Here is a 20,103-nt window from a genome sequence, read left to right as displayed (position 1 = left end):
ACACTGTTTTCTAACAGACCTTTCTTAGCAATAGCTAAGTGTCAATGTGGCCACTTCAGTTTCTCTTCAGCAATATTCAGGAGTGTACTTAAACTTGTGTTTAACAGTACAGGGGTCTGACAGTCCTTTTAACAATGGGTACGGGTGGGAATTTATGTGCACTGCCTAACCTGAAGGCAAGTATCCAATGCAGAGCACTTTTAGCCTCACACACTGCCTACTCCATCAGGGACTGCTGCACCAAAAACTCTCACATTCACTCTCCCCTCCAACTGCTGCTCCTTCAAAGCTTCTGTTTGCATATTCTGGGCTCCCCTATTCGCCTCAGAATCCCCCTTGTCCTTGTCAGTAACTGTCAGGACCATCCCATCTAATCCACTAGTTCAATTATCAACTGATGTTAGCGTTTCCAAAACTTCTTGGTACCGTGGCTTCCTTTAAGTTATCCAATCTCATCTTTACTGTATTTTCTTTTACCGTATTATCAACTCACATCAAGCTGATCATTGCATTCCATGCCTGTTTTTTTCTCAACTTCCCTTAAAAATTGTGCTGTCATACTCAAATGTTGTAACACAGTTATAACAGTTATAACTGTTTTGGCTTTAATTCATTCTGCTCTCTCTCTTATTTCTTGACAAATAGAGACTTACTCTCCCTGACCAGACATCCACATGAATCATTCCTCATCCTGTTCTCCATAATGATAAAAACAACGAAGGAACTGAAGCACCTCCTATACAAGAGACTGAGAGCACCAGGACTGTTCTGCCTGAGGAAAGCCATGGGGGAATCTTTATCTTGTATATAAATACCTGGTGGGAGAGTGTTAAGAATACTGAGCCAAACATTTCTCAGTGGTACCCAGGGAATGAACAAGAGGCAAGGGGCACAAATCAAAACACAATAAACAAAAAAGTCTACGAAGACAAAAGAAAAAAACTTTCCTTTTTTAAAACTGTGAGGGTAACCAATTACTGGCACACGTTTTTCAGCAAGGCTATGGAGTCTCCACCCTTGGAGATACCCAGGATACTGCTAGACCACAGCTTTGGCCTGCCTGATCTGACCCTGAGCAGCCTGCTCTGGTTGAGTCTGCTCCGAGCAGGACAGGGGATAACACAATCCCCAGATATTCATTCCCACCTTGGCTGTCCTGTGATTCTCTAACCTCTTTCCTGAAATTTTTCTATACTCCACTGGTTCTGAAAATAGCTTATATTGTAGACTAGCAGAGGGTACTGTGTCCTCTACACTGCAGAGCCTTATTTGGATTTTTTCTGTCTCTGTGCTTTAGCTTACACTGAGGGTGAAGCAGAAATGGAGCATATGTCAGTGTGAGGATCATTCAGTATCACCTTTCAGGGAGGACAGAAAAACAAAGCCCAGCTACAGAGAATTACCTCAATGTTGACAAAAATCAGCATTCATGAGGTGATTATGCACATTAAGAAAAGCAATTTCTCCCATGATTCAGTGTTCCAGCTGCTTACTCTTGCATAGAGCCACCAGCTTGAGCACTGATATTGCAATTCAATGCTAAGCAAATGGCATGGCATAGAATGATGTCATCAAATTTAAATATAAATGTGTATTACTAAGAATAATTAATAAACAATTAGCATTCTGCTTTAACTGTACTGATAGTACTACTTACAGAAAGCTGTTATTTCCTCTAACTGCTGAGAGCACACCCATGTCTCAAGAACAAGGTTCCAAAGTCTCCTAGCTAACCAAAAGCAAAAATTTATACAAAGTCAAATTTATCCTTGTTTTCACACTGCAAATCTACTTTTGCATATCCCAAGCCATGTGTCTATGGAAACACTGACAGCATTATTTAGACATCATAAAATGTCTTTGCTTTACATAACCAAATATTCTCCGTGATTTTATTATAATAAGGGTTCACCATTAGCTGAAGTTACACCACAGAACTTTCTTCAATTAATACTCTGGAAGTATTAAAACAACTGACACAAATTAAGATAAATTTGTTAAATTCACTGAATTCTTCAAAATTTACATAGAATGATCAGGAGGAAAATAAAATGTATACAAATACATTTTTGCATGTGAGAAAAATGCAAAAGGGTGCATTTTTTGGTGTGAGAAAATCCTAATAGTAACACATAATCTTCACTATTACACACATTACTGAACATATACTTGGCTTTACAAGCTAAACGTGATACAAGAAAAATCTACCCAACATACTGCAAACTCCTACGAGTTTACCATGGATAATAAAGTTTTATTGTTCCACATGATGCTATATGGTATGGGACATCCCTTTGGTCAGTTGGGGTCTGATCTGCTGGCTACTTCCACTCCCAACTTCTTTCACATCTCCAGTCTCTCCACTGGTGGGGTGCTGTGAGAAGCTGAAAAGTCCTTCATTTGGTGCAAACACTGCCCAACAACAACTAAAACATCAGTGTGTTACCAACTTTATTCTCATCCTAAATCCAAAACACAGCTACTAGAAAGAAAATTAACTCTACCCCAGTCAAAACCAGGACAATATCCACCCCTTATTCTATACCAACCTCATCATGCCCAGGTCCCACACTTTTCAATGCATTCCACGTAATCACAACCACCTTTCCTGTCCTTTGCCATATATGCAGACATACAGGCCGATAATCTATGGGCCAGCCCTCTAAGATGTCCACTGAGTTCATCCTGATGGAGCCCGGGACTTTGGGCTCCATCTGTCATATCATTCCTTCAAAGTGAAAGAGATGGTAAATGCTGTTGGGATTATTACATGCTGAAGTCTGGCTCCATCACTGCTGTACTTGTCTGGTTCTATCTTAGCTGCACTTTGCTCTGTTTCATCAGCACTCATTCTTCATTAATCTGAGCAACCCTTACAGCAATACCATTGATATGGCATAAAGCAACCAGAGTAGTGATGAAATACAGTATTATACAACAATTAACATCCTCATTGGTTGTTCTACCCAAAATCAAATCCCTCTGACTTCCTCATCACTCTGCATTACCCACTAAGTGCCTCCAGGTCCTTGAGCAAATGCAATCCCATGGATGAGTCTGCCTTTGCCCAGGACAGGAACAACAAAGACTGCCTTCCACTACACAATTTTCTGTGTGCACTATAGGAACTCTATCCCCTTCTACAATACATGAAAGTTTTGATTGGGCAGGGCCAGCCCATTTAGTACATCCCCTAGTGTTAACTAACCAGATGGCTTTTGCTAAATGGACATCCCAACGTCTGAATGGCCCAGTATCCCTTGCTTTCAGAGTGGCCTCTAACAGTCCATTGTATTGTTTGATTTTCCCGGAGGCTGATGCATGATAGGGAAGATGATATATCCAACTTTTTCAACTAGGTGTCCATGACGTTGCTGTGGAAATGAATCCTGTCCATCCTGTGGCTTTCATGTGCCAAATCCACAGTCCAATAAACCTGGCAGTCAAACTGGTAGTCCTCTTCCTTCACCCAGCTGGAGGCAGGGTCCCTCTGGTCCTGGTCACAGTATTTATTATTACTTGCAAATACAAATCAGCCCCCACACTGGCAGTATGAGAAGCTGAAAAGGCCTTGGCTTGGTGCAAGCACTGCTTTGCAACAATTAAAACATCAGTGTGTTATTCTCATCCTAAAGCCAAAACACAGCACTGTTCCAGCCACTAGGAAGAAAATCAACTCTGTTCCAGCCAAAATCAGGACACTGCAGGTTTAAATATTTTTAATTAATGCCTATTTGCAACAAGGATTACCAAATGATTAGTGCCCTGTTGATTTCAGGAGAGCAACAGAGGCAGCAGCAAACAATCAGACAGAGTACTTGCACACCCAAAAGCAAATTCACCCAAAAGTAGTCATTCGGTCTACTTAGAAAAGAGGAATTTGAGCAACATGTGACCTTGACACAGATTATAATTTAAAAGTGTGTTGACAAAAGCAAGCCTGTCCTGAGGAATTTTCCTAAAGCCTTTTCTACTGCACAAACAATAGAAAAGTTTGTCACTTTTTTTGCCAACTATCTTTTCTAGTTTTCTGTCCTCTTCACTGTTTGTTAACATGCAGTGGGCCAAAGCAATGAGTGATGTATGTAATGGGTATAAACATATTAAGCCGTGAGAGTTTGAAAATAAAACCTGCCACAATGAGTGGAGTTAAAGAGTTATGAAGCCTAGTCCAGTGGTCTTCAAAGTGGGATGCGTGCAAGAAAATCCAGTGGGGTGTAAGAAGAAAATATTAAAACTTCACTCGTATATCAAGTTTTAATATACACACATATACTTGTATATGCAAATTAATATAAATATATTGGGGATGCATGCTCAAAAATCTTACCAATAGGGGAATGCAATCAAAAACATTTGGAGACCATTGGTCTAGACCCTTAAACATTGACTCACTTCTATATTTGGATCAGTCTTTGGAGACTTCAGCCAGTGGAGGCTCCAGGTGAGGCTTGGTTGGACCATTGGGACCCATCAATGCATCCAGGGCCCTGCCAGAGCCCACACTAGCTATAGCTGGGGAAAATACGCTTTGGGAAGAGTCACACAACCTGCCGGAACACTGTTAACAATGTAGCCTAGCAAATACCCAATTATGAATACTGGTCTACAGTGTCTTAAAAAAAAAAAAAAAAACAACAAAGAAGCCACAAAAAATCTGCTTATAAGAAGTAGGCCAAATTCAGCCCTGTTCATGCATCCAACTAATTTATAAAGGGCAATCCTCAGTAATTAGTCACAACCCAGCACAGATATTCCCTGTAGCTTACTAGCAAAGCCCCTACTATTTTATTTCATACCTCTGCCACCACACTGGTGAATACAGCATGTATTTCAACTTGGATCACATGTACTTGTGCAAGAAGCCATGTCTATCCCTTCTGGGAAATAACCAGAGTGCCCTTTATCACATGCTCCCTAACAGAACATAAGAGAAGTTGAAAGTAATAAAACTGACAAGGAAATCCCAGCTATGCAAGCCAATCCTCTGGGAGACTCTTATTACTTGGCCTCAAAGCCTTCATTTCAACACTCTGACCTGCTACAGAGCAAAGAGCAATAGAAGATGAATAGAGCAGTCCTGCCCTCCTCTCATCCACTTTCCCTGGGTCAGCTCAAGGCTTTGAAGAGTCATCTGGAACAAAAAAGTGATCTGATAAAATGCATTGATCTGTTTCAACTTAGGATGAGCTTCTTGATTGGTTCTGGCTTGCCACAGGGCTACAGCAGAGCTAGAGCCAACACAAGAGAGGGAATGAGGTAGGTGGGTAGTTAAACACAGGGGAAGGCAGCAGTGCTTCAGTCAGCTTAAAGCACATGTGAGGCTGTAGCACACATGTGAATACAACCACCACCCTCACATTACCACAGTGCGGACAGCGGTCCAGTGGAGTAATTATTCCCTTTCTATCAGCACTTATGAGCTCTCAGCTACAATCTGTTTGGCTTTTACCCACAGACAGTGCTCTTAAAAGAAATACAAAACAACATGAAGGAGTCCAACAGAGTGCAAGTAAAATCATGTGGTCACGTGAAGGAATTGCCTTTCTTCAGCCTGGTCAACAGAAGGCAAGCCCAGGTGCTACCTGCAGCCTGCTAAAAGAGGCACTAAGATGAGCCAAGCAGGTCGCCTGTCATCAGCACACAGCAAGACACAAAGCAAGAGCCAAAACACATAACACAAAAAATCCCAACCAGATGCAAGGAAAAACATTCACAAACAAGAATGTTCAAGCAAGAGGGTGGAATCACCCTCTTTGGAAGTTTTCAAAACTCAAATGGCCCTGACCAGCCTGTTCTAACTGTGAACAGTGAAGCTTGTTCTGCTTACAGCAGGGGCCAGGGCCAGGTAACCCCCAGTGGTCCTTACCACCTTAAAGTTTTAACCAACATGCTACACAATCCACAGTATCATGTAACACACACAGGGTCTACAACCTGCAGTGCCATTAAAACCAGATTTGCCCAGAAGCAGTCCAACTATTCACACACGCTTTGCATAGTATCCATATTCTAAGAGCTGTAAACACTGGGTTTTAAATTTACTCAAGTTATATTCAAGCTTGCAACAAAATAATTATTTTTCTTTCTCAAAGTCACTTATAATTTCATACAGCCTTAATAGACCATTTCAGATACAAAGCAATAAACCACTATTTTTACTTCCTATAAAAAGCACAAGCTAATGGATAGCTTAGAAAAGCAACATCTAGAATAATTTCCAAAAAGTGTGATATAATCAACATCAAAACTTGATAAGTCACACATAAATAAGTCTATCTGCAAAACTGTTGGGAAAATCTAGACTTGAAAGTTTTGTGCAAATACACGAGATCAATTCCTGAGTGGCAAGCATGACTCCTGAGAGTGAACATTGACCTTTGGAAATCGATGCTTTAAAGCAAGGTAATGACTGCTGTAGCTAAACCTTTATAATGGGAGATAATCAAACTTGCACATAGTAACATACCCAGCACCTGAAGCAATTACTGTTGGAATCATGACATACACCCACTGATCCTCACAACTTCAGTATGCCTTCATACACATCCTGTCAGCAGGAATTCTGACAAGATCTCTCTCATGCTTTACAATGAACCTGTCCTATAAAACCTTCTAAATTGTTCTGTTGTTCTACCATTCTCCATTCAGAATTTTAATCTACAATCTCAACAGAAGTATGGAATATCTGAAGAAATGCATTGCCACTGGAAAAACAATCACCACAACAACAAAACCAGAACAAATCAGTTACTGCAACAGTCACTGCAGAGAATGGTACTGCTGTGAACTGAGCATGCTACATCAAATTTGTGGCATTTTCATCCCTCACAACTCTTCTGAGCACGGATGTAAGATAACTCTATTTAACCCAAGCCATCCCTTGCTAAATTACATAAAAGGATTGCAGCAGCATTAAGTGACTCCACACTGACTGCAGAGATCAAACACCCAGAATTGAAGTCCTTCCCTAGCACAAATTTCCACCAGAACTCTCATTAATCTCCACAGTGCTAATATTTTGCTCCATGTGCTTCTGAACTAGGGGGAAAAAACCCAAGCTGTTTCATCATCCACTGGATAATGTATCATCTTAGTGTGCACTTCAGATTGCTAAGGTGCTGTAAACCACTACCTGCCTTACCCTGTCAGATCTCTCTCAGGTTCCTATCCAACAGGCAGCCTCAGATTCAGTGAAGGAAACTCCTACACAGAACAACCAGACCTCATTTGCATTCTCTGCAACACAGAAGTGTAAGAAAAGAGTATAAACTCAAACCCTTATAACCACATACTTTATTCTTAAATTTCAAGTCAATACTACTTTTGAGCAATCTGGTATCTTGCAAAGTGAATTTAAGATTCTTGTAAGTAACCAAGACTCTATCTTATAATCAACTTAAGAGCTGCTTACCATGTCAAACCCTCTGTTTTCAAGAAATTGATTTTTACATGGATGGAATACAAAAATTGATATTAAGAGGTATTTCCAGGTCCCCCTCTCATTACTGTGAAAAAATTATATGCTGCAGAATAATGACACAGAAAATGTACTCAATGCAGAATAATGTACTCAATGGAAAAGAAGTAAATATTGAAAAATTCATCGCAAACTAAAACCTCACTCAGAAGTCATAATTATCCAAAAATGGTCATTTCAAGACAACAGAAGTAAGAAAAAAAAATTTAATGCACTTTGTAAAATACAAAGACTTACTATTCACTCATAAACTAACTATGCTGTACATATATCTACAATATGGAATTACTCCTTATGAATATTTTCTTTTCCAGAGTAATCAAAAGAAACAGTTACTACACTGTTGCAAAATCTACCAAAAACTGTGCTCTAAAATACAGCTAAAAAAACTAAGAAATTTGGAATTCTAATCTAATAACACAGTGCATTTTGCAAGCATTACCTTCTTAATATTCAAAAATAAGTTTTCATTCCAAGAATCTAAATCTGAATAGTACCTCTAAGATGACTTTGCAATGCTTGAAATTAGCTGTAGAATTGAATTTAATCATCAATATTTCAGACATCTGTATGCAACAGAGTATGAGAAGAAATTGGTAATTTTAAATATTCAAAAGGATGATGAAAACCTTTCTAAGAGAAACTACTCTAAAAAATAGAAACAATTCAGGAATCAGAAAAATAGCAACAAGAAAAGAAACACAAAAGTGCTTCCTCTCAGGAATTGCTAGACTCAACATTATGCCTCTTCATGATTTTTAAGATCTGGCAGACGAACACCTAAGAGCACAGGCAGGATCCTTACACATCCAGCTCTACACACAGAAGGGCAAATAAAAACCACAGACAACCTACAATAGGCCAACTCCTACATTTCCCTTTAGTACACCACTAAAAAAAAATACTGATTTGAGTTTGCCAAATGCGGTACCTTATCAAACTTCCAAAAACTACAGTGACATTTTAGTATGTTAGGGGGAAAAAAAGGAAATGTGCAGTTCAACTAACAGTATGTATGACAGTAATGGCTAATCCAGCTACAGTCAACACACCAAGTACACATGTGAATGCCCTGTGTGGCTGTCTACAGTTGGTTTCCCTGAGATATACATGTTCAGCACAGAATTTCTGATTTATTCAATACAATTGTTTTCCTACTGCATCCACAGCTGCTCTTGGCAATATCAAAATCTTAACAAGACTTTTATCAGGAAATAGATTTTTTTTAAACCCACACAGAGAAAATCAAGAGTAACCTCAGCCTGAAGATCAGGATGCTTCCTTATCCCATGGGATTTCCCAGGATAAAGGCTGGGCTTGGACCTTTCCTCCAGCAGTGACTATCCTGATCACTATGCTACAGCCTGTTTTGGGCTCTGTCTTCCAAGCTGCTCCACCACATACACAGTTCCTCAGGAACTTCAAGATCCATAAAACATTTTGAAAGGTCCCGGTTTCATCCCACAAGACACACAGGAGGCATCATGTCAGCAGTTTCTTAGGAAGGAAACATTCACCTGCCCAGAAGGTATTAGATGCTCTTAAGCATTTCTACAAAATACTGTATGCTATAGAACAGACTGTTAGCATATGATCTTTGTGCCAAATAATATTCCAAGAAACGTTCAGTCAGTCCCTCAGATGGTTTTTACCTTGTTTCTGCTCAAAAATACTCAACTTTCATACCTCTCATTGTGAGCATATAGTTTTCAGAGGCACATAACCTCTTTATGAACTGAACATTTCCCAGCTGATTTATAAACCAATGCCAAATTAATACCTTTTCATTGCCAATCTAGTCCATACTAGTTTAAAAACCAAACTCTGCCACAAGCATGGTTCAGATGAGCTAGTATCTGCTAACAACTACCAATAATTTGCTGAACAGCCATTTATACTCCTTTCAGTTATTATGTTTGGGAAATCTACTGAAAACTGAATAGGATTAATTGACAGATGTGTAACTACTTCAGCACTGCAGCCCATATCAACACCCCAAATCCAAGCTGAAAATTCTCCACGCTGTCCTTCTTGAAGGATGCCTTGCTGACTGCCAGTAGAAATTTCGCCACCTATTTCAGTGGGACCAAGATAACTTCTGTAATTTACTTTTCTCAATAAATTCAAGCTCCAACACCAGATCTTGAAATTCCACACTTGGATCAAGTTCACAGTAAAACCACTGCAAGTTCCACCTGAGGCAAGGCGTAAGATCAGACTTTACAAAAAGATCAATCCGTCTCTTGCAATGAAGTTAAATCCTTCTCTCCAGACCTTCCTTCTCTTCACCACCCCTTCTCAAAACCTTCAGTGAGAGAAAGGTTACTGCGTTATGTTTTTACAGCAATTTTGCCTGTTTTCTTTCTATTTCTTTTGGTAAAGATTCCCTTAACCCTAGAACATTTTTAAACCAGTGCAAGAAAAGAAAGGAATAAAAAAACACTTGATAATCTCTCTGTGTTAGTTAATGATGATAATCTTTATTTTGTCTAAAACCTCAACAATTCTCAAATAAAGCAAAATATTACAGAGTAGTTGGGGTTTTTTTCCACTATGAAAGCAGGAACAAATTAACACTTGAAAAAAAACATACACATACTTATTTAACTATGTGATGACCTGGAAAAAACCTCAGCTCAGGTTGGTGCTTATGCATTTATGGTGGTGTAACAAGGGCCTTCCCAAAACTGCTCACTCTGACTTTCAAACTAAAACAGTGGCAGGTCACAATGAATGTTACAACAGTTTATTACTGTCACTGCTTTTCCTCTACCATAAGAAAGGAAAACACTTGTTTTTATAGACAATCCCCATGTCTATGCTGGACCAGGGTATATGGCAATAAAAAGCCTTTCAAGTACAGATGCAGCTTATTCCAGCAGAACCACTGTAAGCAATTCTGCCAACTCTTTGAACAGTGACTACATTATCAAAGAGGCTCTTATGCCTGCTCTGTAGCCACTTAGACAGGAATGACACACTTTCACGCTGGCTGCTACATCTACCCTAAAAAGCAGCAGCCATTAGATTTACCACAAGCCTAATGCAGCATGAAGAGGCACGATCATTGACCATTAGAGCCTTGCTGTGAAACCCAACTGCAGTTATGCAGATACAACTTCCCTGGAACCCATGTGGAAGTATACCAGTGAAACTCTGCAAAGGCAGCAGGCAGCACACCCAGGCATCCTTGACTGCAGAGCTCTCCAGCTCTAGCCTATGGGCTTACCTCTGCTGGAGAACTTCATGAATACCGAAAGGGACCTCGGAGGAAACTGGAAATACAGCTTATACTAGCACAACTTCGGGGCGTTCCTCTCAGTACAACTAAACTAAATACATAAACTGTACTGGAAAGGGACATGTGAAGGAGCTGGGGCAGGAAAGCTGCACATCCATAAAGTGATGTAAATACTTTGCTACAGTACAGCCATCTCTGCAGCACTGACCTCAAGTGAGTCCACACATTTAGCGAGAGCACTTTCAACTCGAGGATGCAGGTATCACACACAAAGCAAGCACTCCAAGTATGCACAAAACAAGCACACACCCCAACACCCGAGTGAGTAAGCCAAGGTATATCAATGGAGCACAATCAAGCTACTGTATCAACATGGTGAGCTCTGCATTCCTCCAGCAATGTAAACAAGCGACACCAAGGCAAAGTGCTACCTGCAACAACAGCCACAAACTTAAGCTCAGACAGACAAAAACACATCTAAAAAGAACAGGTCTGGAATATTTAAGTAGTAGCCAAACAATATTTCAATGCAAGATGTGAATATACTGTGCTTTAATGCAAGCAGGCCAGTGTGCAAATTATATTTAGTCATTTGGCAAATACTAGGCCCTGAGAGAACATAAACCGGTCATTTTTATCCCATTTCTGCCACTTCTTCACTATTTTCACAAATTAATGAAGAAAATCACACACAGTCTTCCAGACATTCAGGCATAAGAGAGAAACTTTATTATTTAAAAGTATGCTACCATTAAAAAAAAAAAGAATTTACCACCTTGATCCCAAGATTCCTGTTAATGAAAATAATCACTTCAAGAAGCAGTGAATTTAATGATGTAAGATTTCTGAAATATGTGAACAAACACTGTAGTCTACATTCAAAATATTTTTAAAAAATTTAAGTTTCACAGCTGGTGTTTTTTTCAAAGCTAAAATGTTAACAGGTCCCCAGGAAAGTATTTTAAAAAGACAGTTTATATCCAGACTTTTTTTGTATATTCTAAGCAATGAGTGTATTTCACAGAAATGTTTTTTAAAACCGTTCAACTTCAACAGGCAAAAAATTTAAACAGCCTTGAGATTATTCCTGAGTTTTTAAAAATCTCCCACTTCCATCAGGAATGAGCTATGAGAATGGGAAGAAGCCCTCCTCTGATGTGTCAAAAAACATAAATCCAAGCATTCCACACTCCTTAGCGGGCACAGCATAAGTTGGTCTGGCAGCACACTTTGCTCTTCCCCAGTAGAGTAATGTTGGCATTAAACTCAAGCCTCATGAGCTTCGAGCAGACTGTACAGAAGTGTTAAAAACAAAACAAAAAAAAAGGTGGTTTTGAATAAAAAAGATATTTGCAGTTCTCTTCCTAAAAACAGCACTAAAACAGAACTTAAAAATATATTAAAGTGGAGCTGCCAAATTAAGTAATTTGGAAAAAGCAGCTTCCTCTTAGACATAAAGGAGCAATAAAAACTTGAAAATATGCTAATCCCTCCCCCCACCAAAAAATTACAAAGACAGTAACAGCAACAAAATGAGCAACCACCCACCAAAAAATTACATATGCTTTTATTTTTGCAAGCACTACTGAAGCCTCTTCAATGAAGAATACCTTGCCCTATGCACTACACCGGATCATTTTTTTAAAAGTGGATTTCTTTTTTAATGTCATGTTTTATTTTCTGGTCATCGTTAAGAAAAAGATGTTCCTTCAAATCTTGTTTTAAATTGCTATAAGCCGAATGACAAGAAAGACGTATTTCCGAGGTAAAAACACAAGCTTTTAAGGGACGTTGGCGGAATTGAAGCTGCGCGCATGGGCCCGTACGAGCCAAGCCTGTTTAACTGCTGCTCAAGACGGTGACCAAGGACTAGGGAAAGGGTGTGGGGTACGGAAGGGAAGCAAGACTTGTAGGATTTCGGGGAGATCTCGGCTCCCAAAGCCCAGAGCAGAAACGCTTCCCAGACAAGACACAGAAATATGGCCCGAGCTGGGCGCGACGGCACCGCCCCACACGGCGCGGCGGCAGCAGAAAGGACCTTAAAATGGCGCCCGTGGGGGAGGAGAGCGGGTGAAACTGCGCAACAAACGCTGGCAGGGAGCCAGGCAGCGCCATCTTCCCGCTCCCCGGCGCAGCCGGGGCTGCCTGCCCGCCGAGCCCGGGCACGGCCGGGGCCGCCGCCGGAGCCGCTCTCCTCTCTCCCCAGCAGTCCCTCGGCCACGCCGCGCTGCCCAGCCCGGGGAAGGAGAAGAGCGGCGAGCAGGGAATGGCGAAAGGCAGAGGCCTCCCCACCTCACTCCTCCCCACAGTAATTAGGAGCAGCTCTAAGTAAATATAAACGTGCCCTCTATACGTCGTTCGATTTTGCCCGGCTTTTAACATCTCTACACCTGTTTTCTGCAATCATCTGTAACTGAATTTTGTAATTAATACCAAAAAGCAAAGTATAATTTACATACTGAATACCGCCCATGACTCAATAAATGTGAACAGTGACTATTTCAGAAAACCCCCTTCACAATCGACTACTGTTTTAAGCCACAAGTAAAAAAAATATTTACAAAATATTGGTTCTTTTACGGAAAATAATCCTAGCAGCACAAAGGATCGGATTCACATCCACTCTACAGCGAAGCCAAAGGGGTCACTCCAGAAAGAGAGGCTTTATTGTGTTTAAAGAGGCGTTACAAATAAATATTTTCTCTCTCCAAAAGAAAAAGAAATTAAAGAAATAAAATAAAAGGCACATCGAAAAACTTGACCCCGAAAAGGCGAAAAAAAGCGCATTAGCCCAAACCTACCGCCCGAGCATTTCGCGCACCCGCAAAAAGCGGCACCGTTTCCATTCCTCGGTTAAAAGCAGGAGGCACGGAGCGATTCGGAGGAACTTGCAAATAAAAAACCAAACAAATCAAATCAAATCTAGTGGCGACACCGAAAACGAGGAAATGAGTGAAAAATAAATCCCCAGCAGGTACAACTCTGAGACACAAGCTCAAAGAAAAGACAAGATTAGGGTGGTGGCGAGTGGACGGGGGAAAGAAAAAATTCAAGCCATGAGCGAAAAAGGAAAAAAGAAAAGAAAAATCCTTCCCAGCTGCACAGCCAGGAGAGAGACGGAGTGTCTCCATTTTCCCGACGAGGAGGAAGAAAAGACTGTTTCACAGACCACAGAGCTTTAGAGAAAAGCAAAGAAACGAGGGGGGAAAAAAAAGAGGGAGGAGATTTGAAAAGATTATTTTTCTTTCTCCCTCACACACTCTCTCTATCCCCCTCTCTCCCTCTCACTCTCTCACACTCACACATACACACACACTCTCTCTCCCTCCTCTCCTCTTTCCATCCCTCTCTTGATGGCCATCAAGGGGGCGGAAAAAAAAAAAAAAAAAACAACAACAACAACTAATTTTAAACCGGCTCAATCAATGAGTCATTAAAAGAGATTTTTCTTCCCTCCTCTCCTGAATTTGCATGGCATCAGCAAGAAAAAAAAAAAAAAAAAAAAAAAAAAAACCCACCCCAAACCTCTCCCCTCTCTGCAGCTATCAGCCTGGACCTGAAACCTTATCTCTCCCTTCAACCCCCCCCCCCGCGCCTTTATTTTAAGAAACAACTTTTTTTTTAAGTGCCCTCAGCAGCCACCATCGCCAGTCTCGCGGAAAAAAAAAAAAATCATATATATAGTTCATTTCCATGTGAATCCACATCTGCCCAAACAACAGCCACCCACAAAATATCCCTCTTCTTCCTCCCTCGTCTCCCCTCTCGCTCGCTCTCTCTCTAGATATATATTTATATACATAGCCCCAGAGCCAATAGCTCTCTGGGCTGAAACCTAATATCCTGGTTTTGGCAACTCCTGGTTGTTAATTTGCTCCTCTTTCTTTTCTGTCTGTCTGGAGATAGATTTCCCCCCTCTCTTTTCCCTCCCCGAAGGAAGGGAGGAAGGAGGTTGTGTGTTTTTTTTTTCCTTGAAATTTTTATCACAAAATTATAATACACTCAAAGGGAAACTCACCGTCATGAAAAAGCAGTGCCTTGTCAACGGGGTTTCTTCGCCATCACATCAGGGGCTGGCAGTGTAGGAGAGAGAGAGGGAGAGCGAGAGAGCGAGGGAGGGAGGGGGGAGAGCGAGCGGGAGAGGGAGCGAGCGAGAGAGGGGGAAAGAGAAAGCGAGCGGGAGGAGAGCGCGGCTCCGCTCGGCTCCGCTCCGCGCCCGCACCGCCACCGGCACCGCACCGCCGGGCCCGCCACGGCACGGCACGGCCGCGCAGCTCCGCCGGGACACAACGCCGCAGACCGGCGCCCGGGCACACGCACCGCCGCCCTGGCATGATGAGTCTCCAGCCCCAGCCCGATCCTCGCTCCGCGTTTAAAGCCAGGCCCTTTAAAAACTTCGGCTCCTTTTTTTTTTTGGCGGGGTTGTGTTTTTCAGAAAGCCGTAGGTCTGGAGACTTAGCCTAGACTACTGGCTTTAGGTTAAAAGTTGGGGGTATGTTTGGGGTTACAGGGAAGTAAAACAAAGTTTTTATCCTATTAAAATTAACGTTAATGTTAACAATTCGGTTGATTTCCTTCATATTAAAGCTGTAAATCACTATAAGCTTTGTGGGTGGGAAGGCGTCCTCAGAAAAATAAATGCAAGTGCAGGGGGCTCCCCAGAAAAATAAATGCAAGGTCACCTTGAAAAAGATAATATTTGATCCCCTGGCAATCTACAATATTTTAAGTATTTTTAGATATGTTCTTATCAGCCTTGCTGGAAACAAATTACATGAACTTCAACTACTTTAAAAAGTTTTGGATAACATAAAAATGTTAATTTGAAGTCAAAGGTTATAGCACTGAGAGTTCATTAATGCTATTCTACAGTTTACTTCAGCTAAAAGCATTAATAACTTTATTCAAAGCTTTTTTGTTATAGAAAACTATTCCAACTTCCACCATTCACATCATTCATTCATTGAAAACAATTTAATTCTAAAAAATCAATTACTTTTGCAGATAATTCAGAGAAGCCTGGTTTATTAAAAAAAAAAAAAACATTTTGATTGAAAGCAGATTTTAGCATGCAGATATATGTGTGGTAATGCTTTTAAAACAACAAAAAATCTCTAAGACTCTTTTCTGTTAGTAATGGTAATTCCCAAGGACTTTACTATTTTATTCCTAAGTAACTTTGTTAAAACTCCTTAGAGACAAGGATTTGAAGACTTTATTTAGTAGCACATCCCTCTTTATTAGCAGCACACAGCTCAAAAAAAACTCTTACAATGTCTTAGGTTTTTTTGAGCAACTACATCAAAATGGTTATGGGCAGTGTACTAAGTGGACCTTCTCAAAGAAGTTGGCCAGATTGCTTATCTTTAAAAAGAAAATCTCAGCACCTCAGCGCTGTTTTTCAATTAGAATCTGTTTGTATTATTTTTTGAATTATTCAACCAATTCCAAACTTTCACCAAAGCCAAGACTCACCTACAAACCTTGTTTACATGCATACCCCCAGTAGAAAACTGAGGTGAAGTTTCAGATCACTCCCAAAGCGGAAGGGTTGGGCCCAGGCAAATAAACCTTAGCACCAGTTCAGCAGATCCTTTGTGCAGCCCAGACCGAACCTGCACGTGGCCATGCCTCAGCCATCAGCCAGATTATTAACTGCACTTTTCATGAATGCAGCAAGGACCCCAACAGCCACAGTATGGACAGAAACAGCACATGCCAAAGAGCTCTGCAAGAGCTGTAAGCCTATACTCCTGACACCAGCAGCCTTTTGAAAATCCAAAAGGCCAAAACTTCAAGGTTCATAACTTCAGTAAATGCTTCAAGGCCAAACTCTGCCCTGAATTCAAACCTACTCAGCTTCACTGGTTTTAGAGAACATTGCCCAAGCGAGAGCTTGTATGGAGGAACACCACCAGCATTCTCATTTGGTTAACAGGAAGGAACTTTGCTTCAGAGTTTACAAAGCCAAACATCTGATCAGTATGTTGTCATTATTATTACTCTCCCAGTCCTACAGAAACCACAAATAGGAAGTAGGCAATATGACACAAAGAAGGAACTGGAAAAAGGAAGACAAATGATTTTGAATGGATTCTGTTACCGTAAGAAACACAAGGAATCCTAGATAAGTTTTCCATTATGATACCATAACTTACTTTCCCTGAAGGATGTTTCAAGGCAGCATTGACAATAGCATTACTAAGCCGGTATAGTACAAAAAGGGAAGGAGAACTAACATCATCTATACAATGAAGCACCCTGCAGTAACTAGATTTCTCCATATCTACACACATTTGCTATATATGTTCACTGGTAGAAATGGTTACCAAAAAAAAAATCAAGGGTTGGATGTAACTTTGTAGGTCATATTGAAGTACGCACTTAATGTTACCTTCAATTCTAAGAGGTCTGAATGCAGTCATCAGCTGTAATGTTACCACTTTCATGTGTACTACAGAATTTCTCAGACTGTTTGTAAAGAACTACTACTTTTCCCTGGCAGGTTCTCATGCTCTTTTAAGAGCATCATGTGGTGTTTCAGAACTGGGTGTCACTGCCCCAAGAGGTTGCCCCTCTTCTCACTGCCTTACTGCATGAATACAAAAGACTCTGGTATGTCAACATTCTTCTACCTCAAGGTCACCTACTCAGAGCTGTCATCTTCAACCAGAGTCCTATGTACAATGCACAATCAGTTGCTACCTTTCTTTAGCTTTCACAATCACATTAATAAATTTTCCTGTAGCAGCTTTATAAGGAGGAAGGGAAAATAAGCACAAGAAAGGAAAGACCAGTGTCAAAAGGAAGAAGAGAAATCTTTGGAAGACAGAGAGATGTTGGTATAAAAACAGCTACTGGGAACGTCATGTGCACTCATCACACAACAAACTACTTGGCTGTATTTTGACACCAGCTGTCAAACTGTGACCATGCTGTTTAACAAATACCACTGTCATAGGTGTGCAAAGACACCAAATGACATTTGGAGTGATCTGATACATTGCTCTGAAATGACAGACTGTGAAGAACTGAAAACTATGCTTAGATATTGAGAGGGAGAAAATAAGGGGGTACAAAACACCCTCATTCATTCTGTCTCCATGTTTCTCCTACATCAAGTCTCTTTGCTGATATTCAGCCCATTTTTTGAGGTCTGCATCATATGCACTCCAATTCTTGTGCAATCATAAATTAGTACCCCAAAAGAAGGTAAGGCAGCGATAGATTCATAATGAAGAATTTAAGGACTTAGCTAGTGCATTAAAGGAATTAAAGGCTCGCTCTACAGCCATCCCAAGGTTTTTGCATGAATAGATGGTTTCTAACCTCAACTCACTGCATCCTTTCAGAGATATATTACATGGAAAAGAATGCCATTTGCTTCACTGCAGCCTTGCTTCCTCAGACTGAATCCTTCAGCTCTATTGATGGCACTTCTTCCTCCCATGCTTTCTCTTTCCATTCATTAACGTGTTTCTTATGTCAGCTCATCACCAGTCACACCTTTTACCCATCTACATAAGGCTTAATTATTTAAATAAAAATAAATAACTAAGCTTGAAGGCAAGAAACAGATCGGTCATCATTAAAGGGCACAGGCAATAAGAGGTAGAGGTCACTTGAAAAGTAGGGCATCCAAATGCAGTGGCACAAAGGCAGACAAGGACTTCAACTTGGAATATAAATGTAATATACCACATGAAAAATTCTGTTCAATATCCATATTAACCACCAAATTCTGAATAATTACCACCACTATCCATTTTATGGATGACTCACCCATAAAAGTTACCTAAACATTACAATGTTCACCTTGATACCATGCCTTCCTTACCCAAAACAGTACTTAGAAAACCTGGGTCATAATTGCATGATGTAATTTGCAAAGCTGCATGATTCCAGTATCAATCATCATACCAAAGACAGGACTACTTGACCAAAGGTATTTTAAGGGGTGATTGGTAAGGACGTAGGTAGTAAGAGGGGGTAATGAAGAGTGAACCTCAGAACAAGAGATTTACTCCAATACCAGAAGACAGACAGGTTTCTGTGATTGGAGATTGGGTGAAGGCCAACAGGGCTGGTCTGAATCTAAAAAGCAGATTTGGGAGAACTGTGCTTCTCTGAGATGGGGATCTGACACACAGAGGACAATTATGTAAAGCAAAGAAAACATGGTGACTGGAGGTTCCATTTAAACAAATGGCAATTCAAATTTATTACTGGAACAGATCAAGAATTACTATGATTCTCTAGGTTATTTAAATATAGTCTCATATTATTCAGCTTAAAGTACCCTAAAAGGAGAATTAAGTTTGAAAGATTAATAGCTCTCACTTCCAAGTTAGAATATCTTAAGATATCCAGCCACTGAAATGTATCAAAAAAAAAAAAAATACCCTCACCTCTGGAGACAGAGCTTTACTACAGAAATAATGGAGAGGTAATCTTGCCTAACTAACACTGCCAAAACTGATGGAAGAATTTAAACTAAAAATGATGGCAGAAATTGGGACAACCTTCTATCATATTCATAGTTCATTTGGCTAGCACAAAATAATGGGGAAAAAATCAGATAAGTAAGAATACAGAAATACAGACTAGTATACTAATGAATGGACACAAGGGTTTGGGTCTTTTGTTTTGTTTTGGTTTTTTTTAACATAGTAGTAATTAAAAACTGCTGCCTGGCAATGAAACGAACAAAAGAAGCATTCCTAATACAACTGAGGTGTTTCAGATGATGTTAAAAAATAAAATAGGAGGAATTTAAGCAAAAAAAGGAGGCCTAAAACATGAAATGAGGTGATATAGGGCTACAGAAACATGGTGGAAGAGTAAATTATACCAAAGGCATTTGTGTTCTTGAAAGAAACACAGACCTGCTAAGCTATACTTGTATAAGCACAAGACAAAATGGATGAACAGAAGGGACGTTATGAATAAAGCGCCAGCTAAGTCAGAACTTTTGAGATAGAATAGTTTTACTTGGACATTTCTGAGTCCCTGCTATGAAATCAACTGGGTAAGATTTGGATATGAATGAAGATTGCTGTAAAAGAAGTCTTTATATTATCACTAGAAAGGGTATCAATAGGAATGGAATTTATTCTCAGATTTAGACTGAAGAACAAATGCTAATAATAGGAGGAGGAAGCCCTCATTCAAAATTATAGCTGACAGACTTTTTCCTAAGATGAATAAATTGCAAAAAGAATACAAGTATAGTTTTATCCACTAGGGAATATACTACAGGAGAGCTAATAGGAAAACTTGGATATGACTTAGAGTTAATTCTATTTAAATTACTCAGAAAGATAAAGGGAATATGTTTGCAAGTAAGATTCACAATTACAAAATAGAAAACTTTGATATGCTA

The 20,103-nt window shown here is 40.1% G+C and overlaps 1 protein-coding gene across 7 annotated transcripts in view; it reads right to left on the bottom strand.

Annotated features, from left to right (window-relative positions):
• Positions 1-20,103, bottom strand: part of BICRAL (BICRA like chromatin remodeling complex associated protein) — a 45,308-nt gene that overhangs the window by 20,788 nt on the left and 4,417 nt on the right. For 2 of the 7 annotated variants that reach the window (XM_053937570.1, XM_053937569.1), the window contains exon 1: positions 13,523-14,228. The exons of 1 other annotated variant lie outside the window; for it this stretch is intronic. The gene's annotated coding sequence lies outside the window, so the exon portion shown is untranslated. 4 more of the 7 variants (XM_053937564.1, XM_053937566.1, XM_053937565.1 and 1 more) reach the window with 4 other exon arrangements.

The sequence above is a fragment of the Vidua chalybeata genome, chromosome 3, assembly GCF_026979565.1.
Source record: "Vidua chalybeata isolate OUT-0048 chromosome 3, bVidCha1 merged haplotype, whole genome shotgun sequence".
In the NCBI taxonomy this organism is placed as follows: domain Eukaryota; kingdom Metazoa; phylum Chordata; class Aves; order Passeriformes; family Viduidae; genus Vidua; species Vidua chalybeata.
This window is presented reverse-complemented; position numbering and strand designations above follow the sequence as displayed.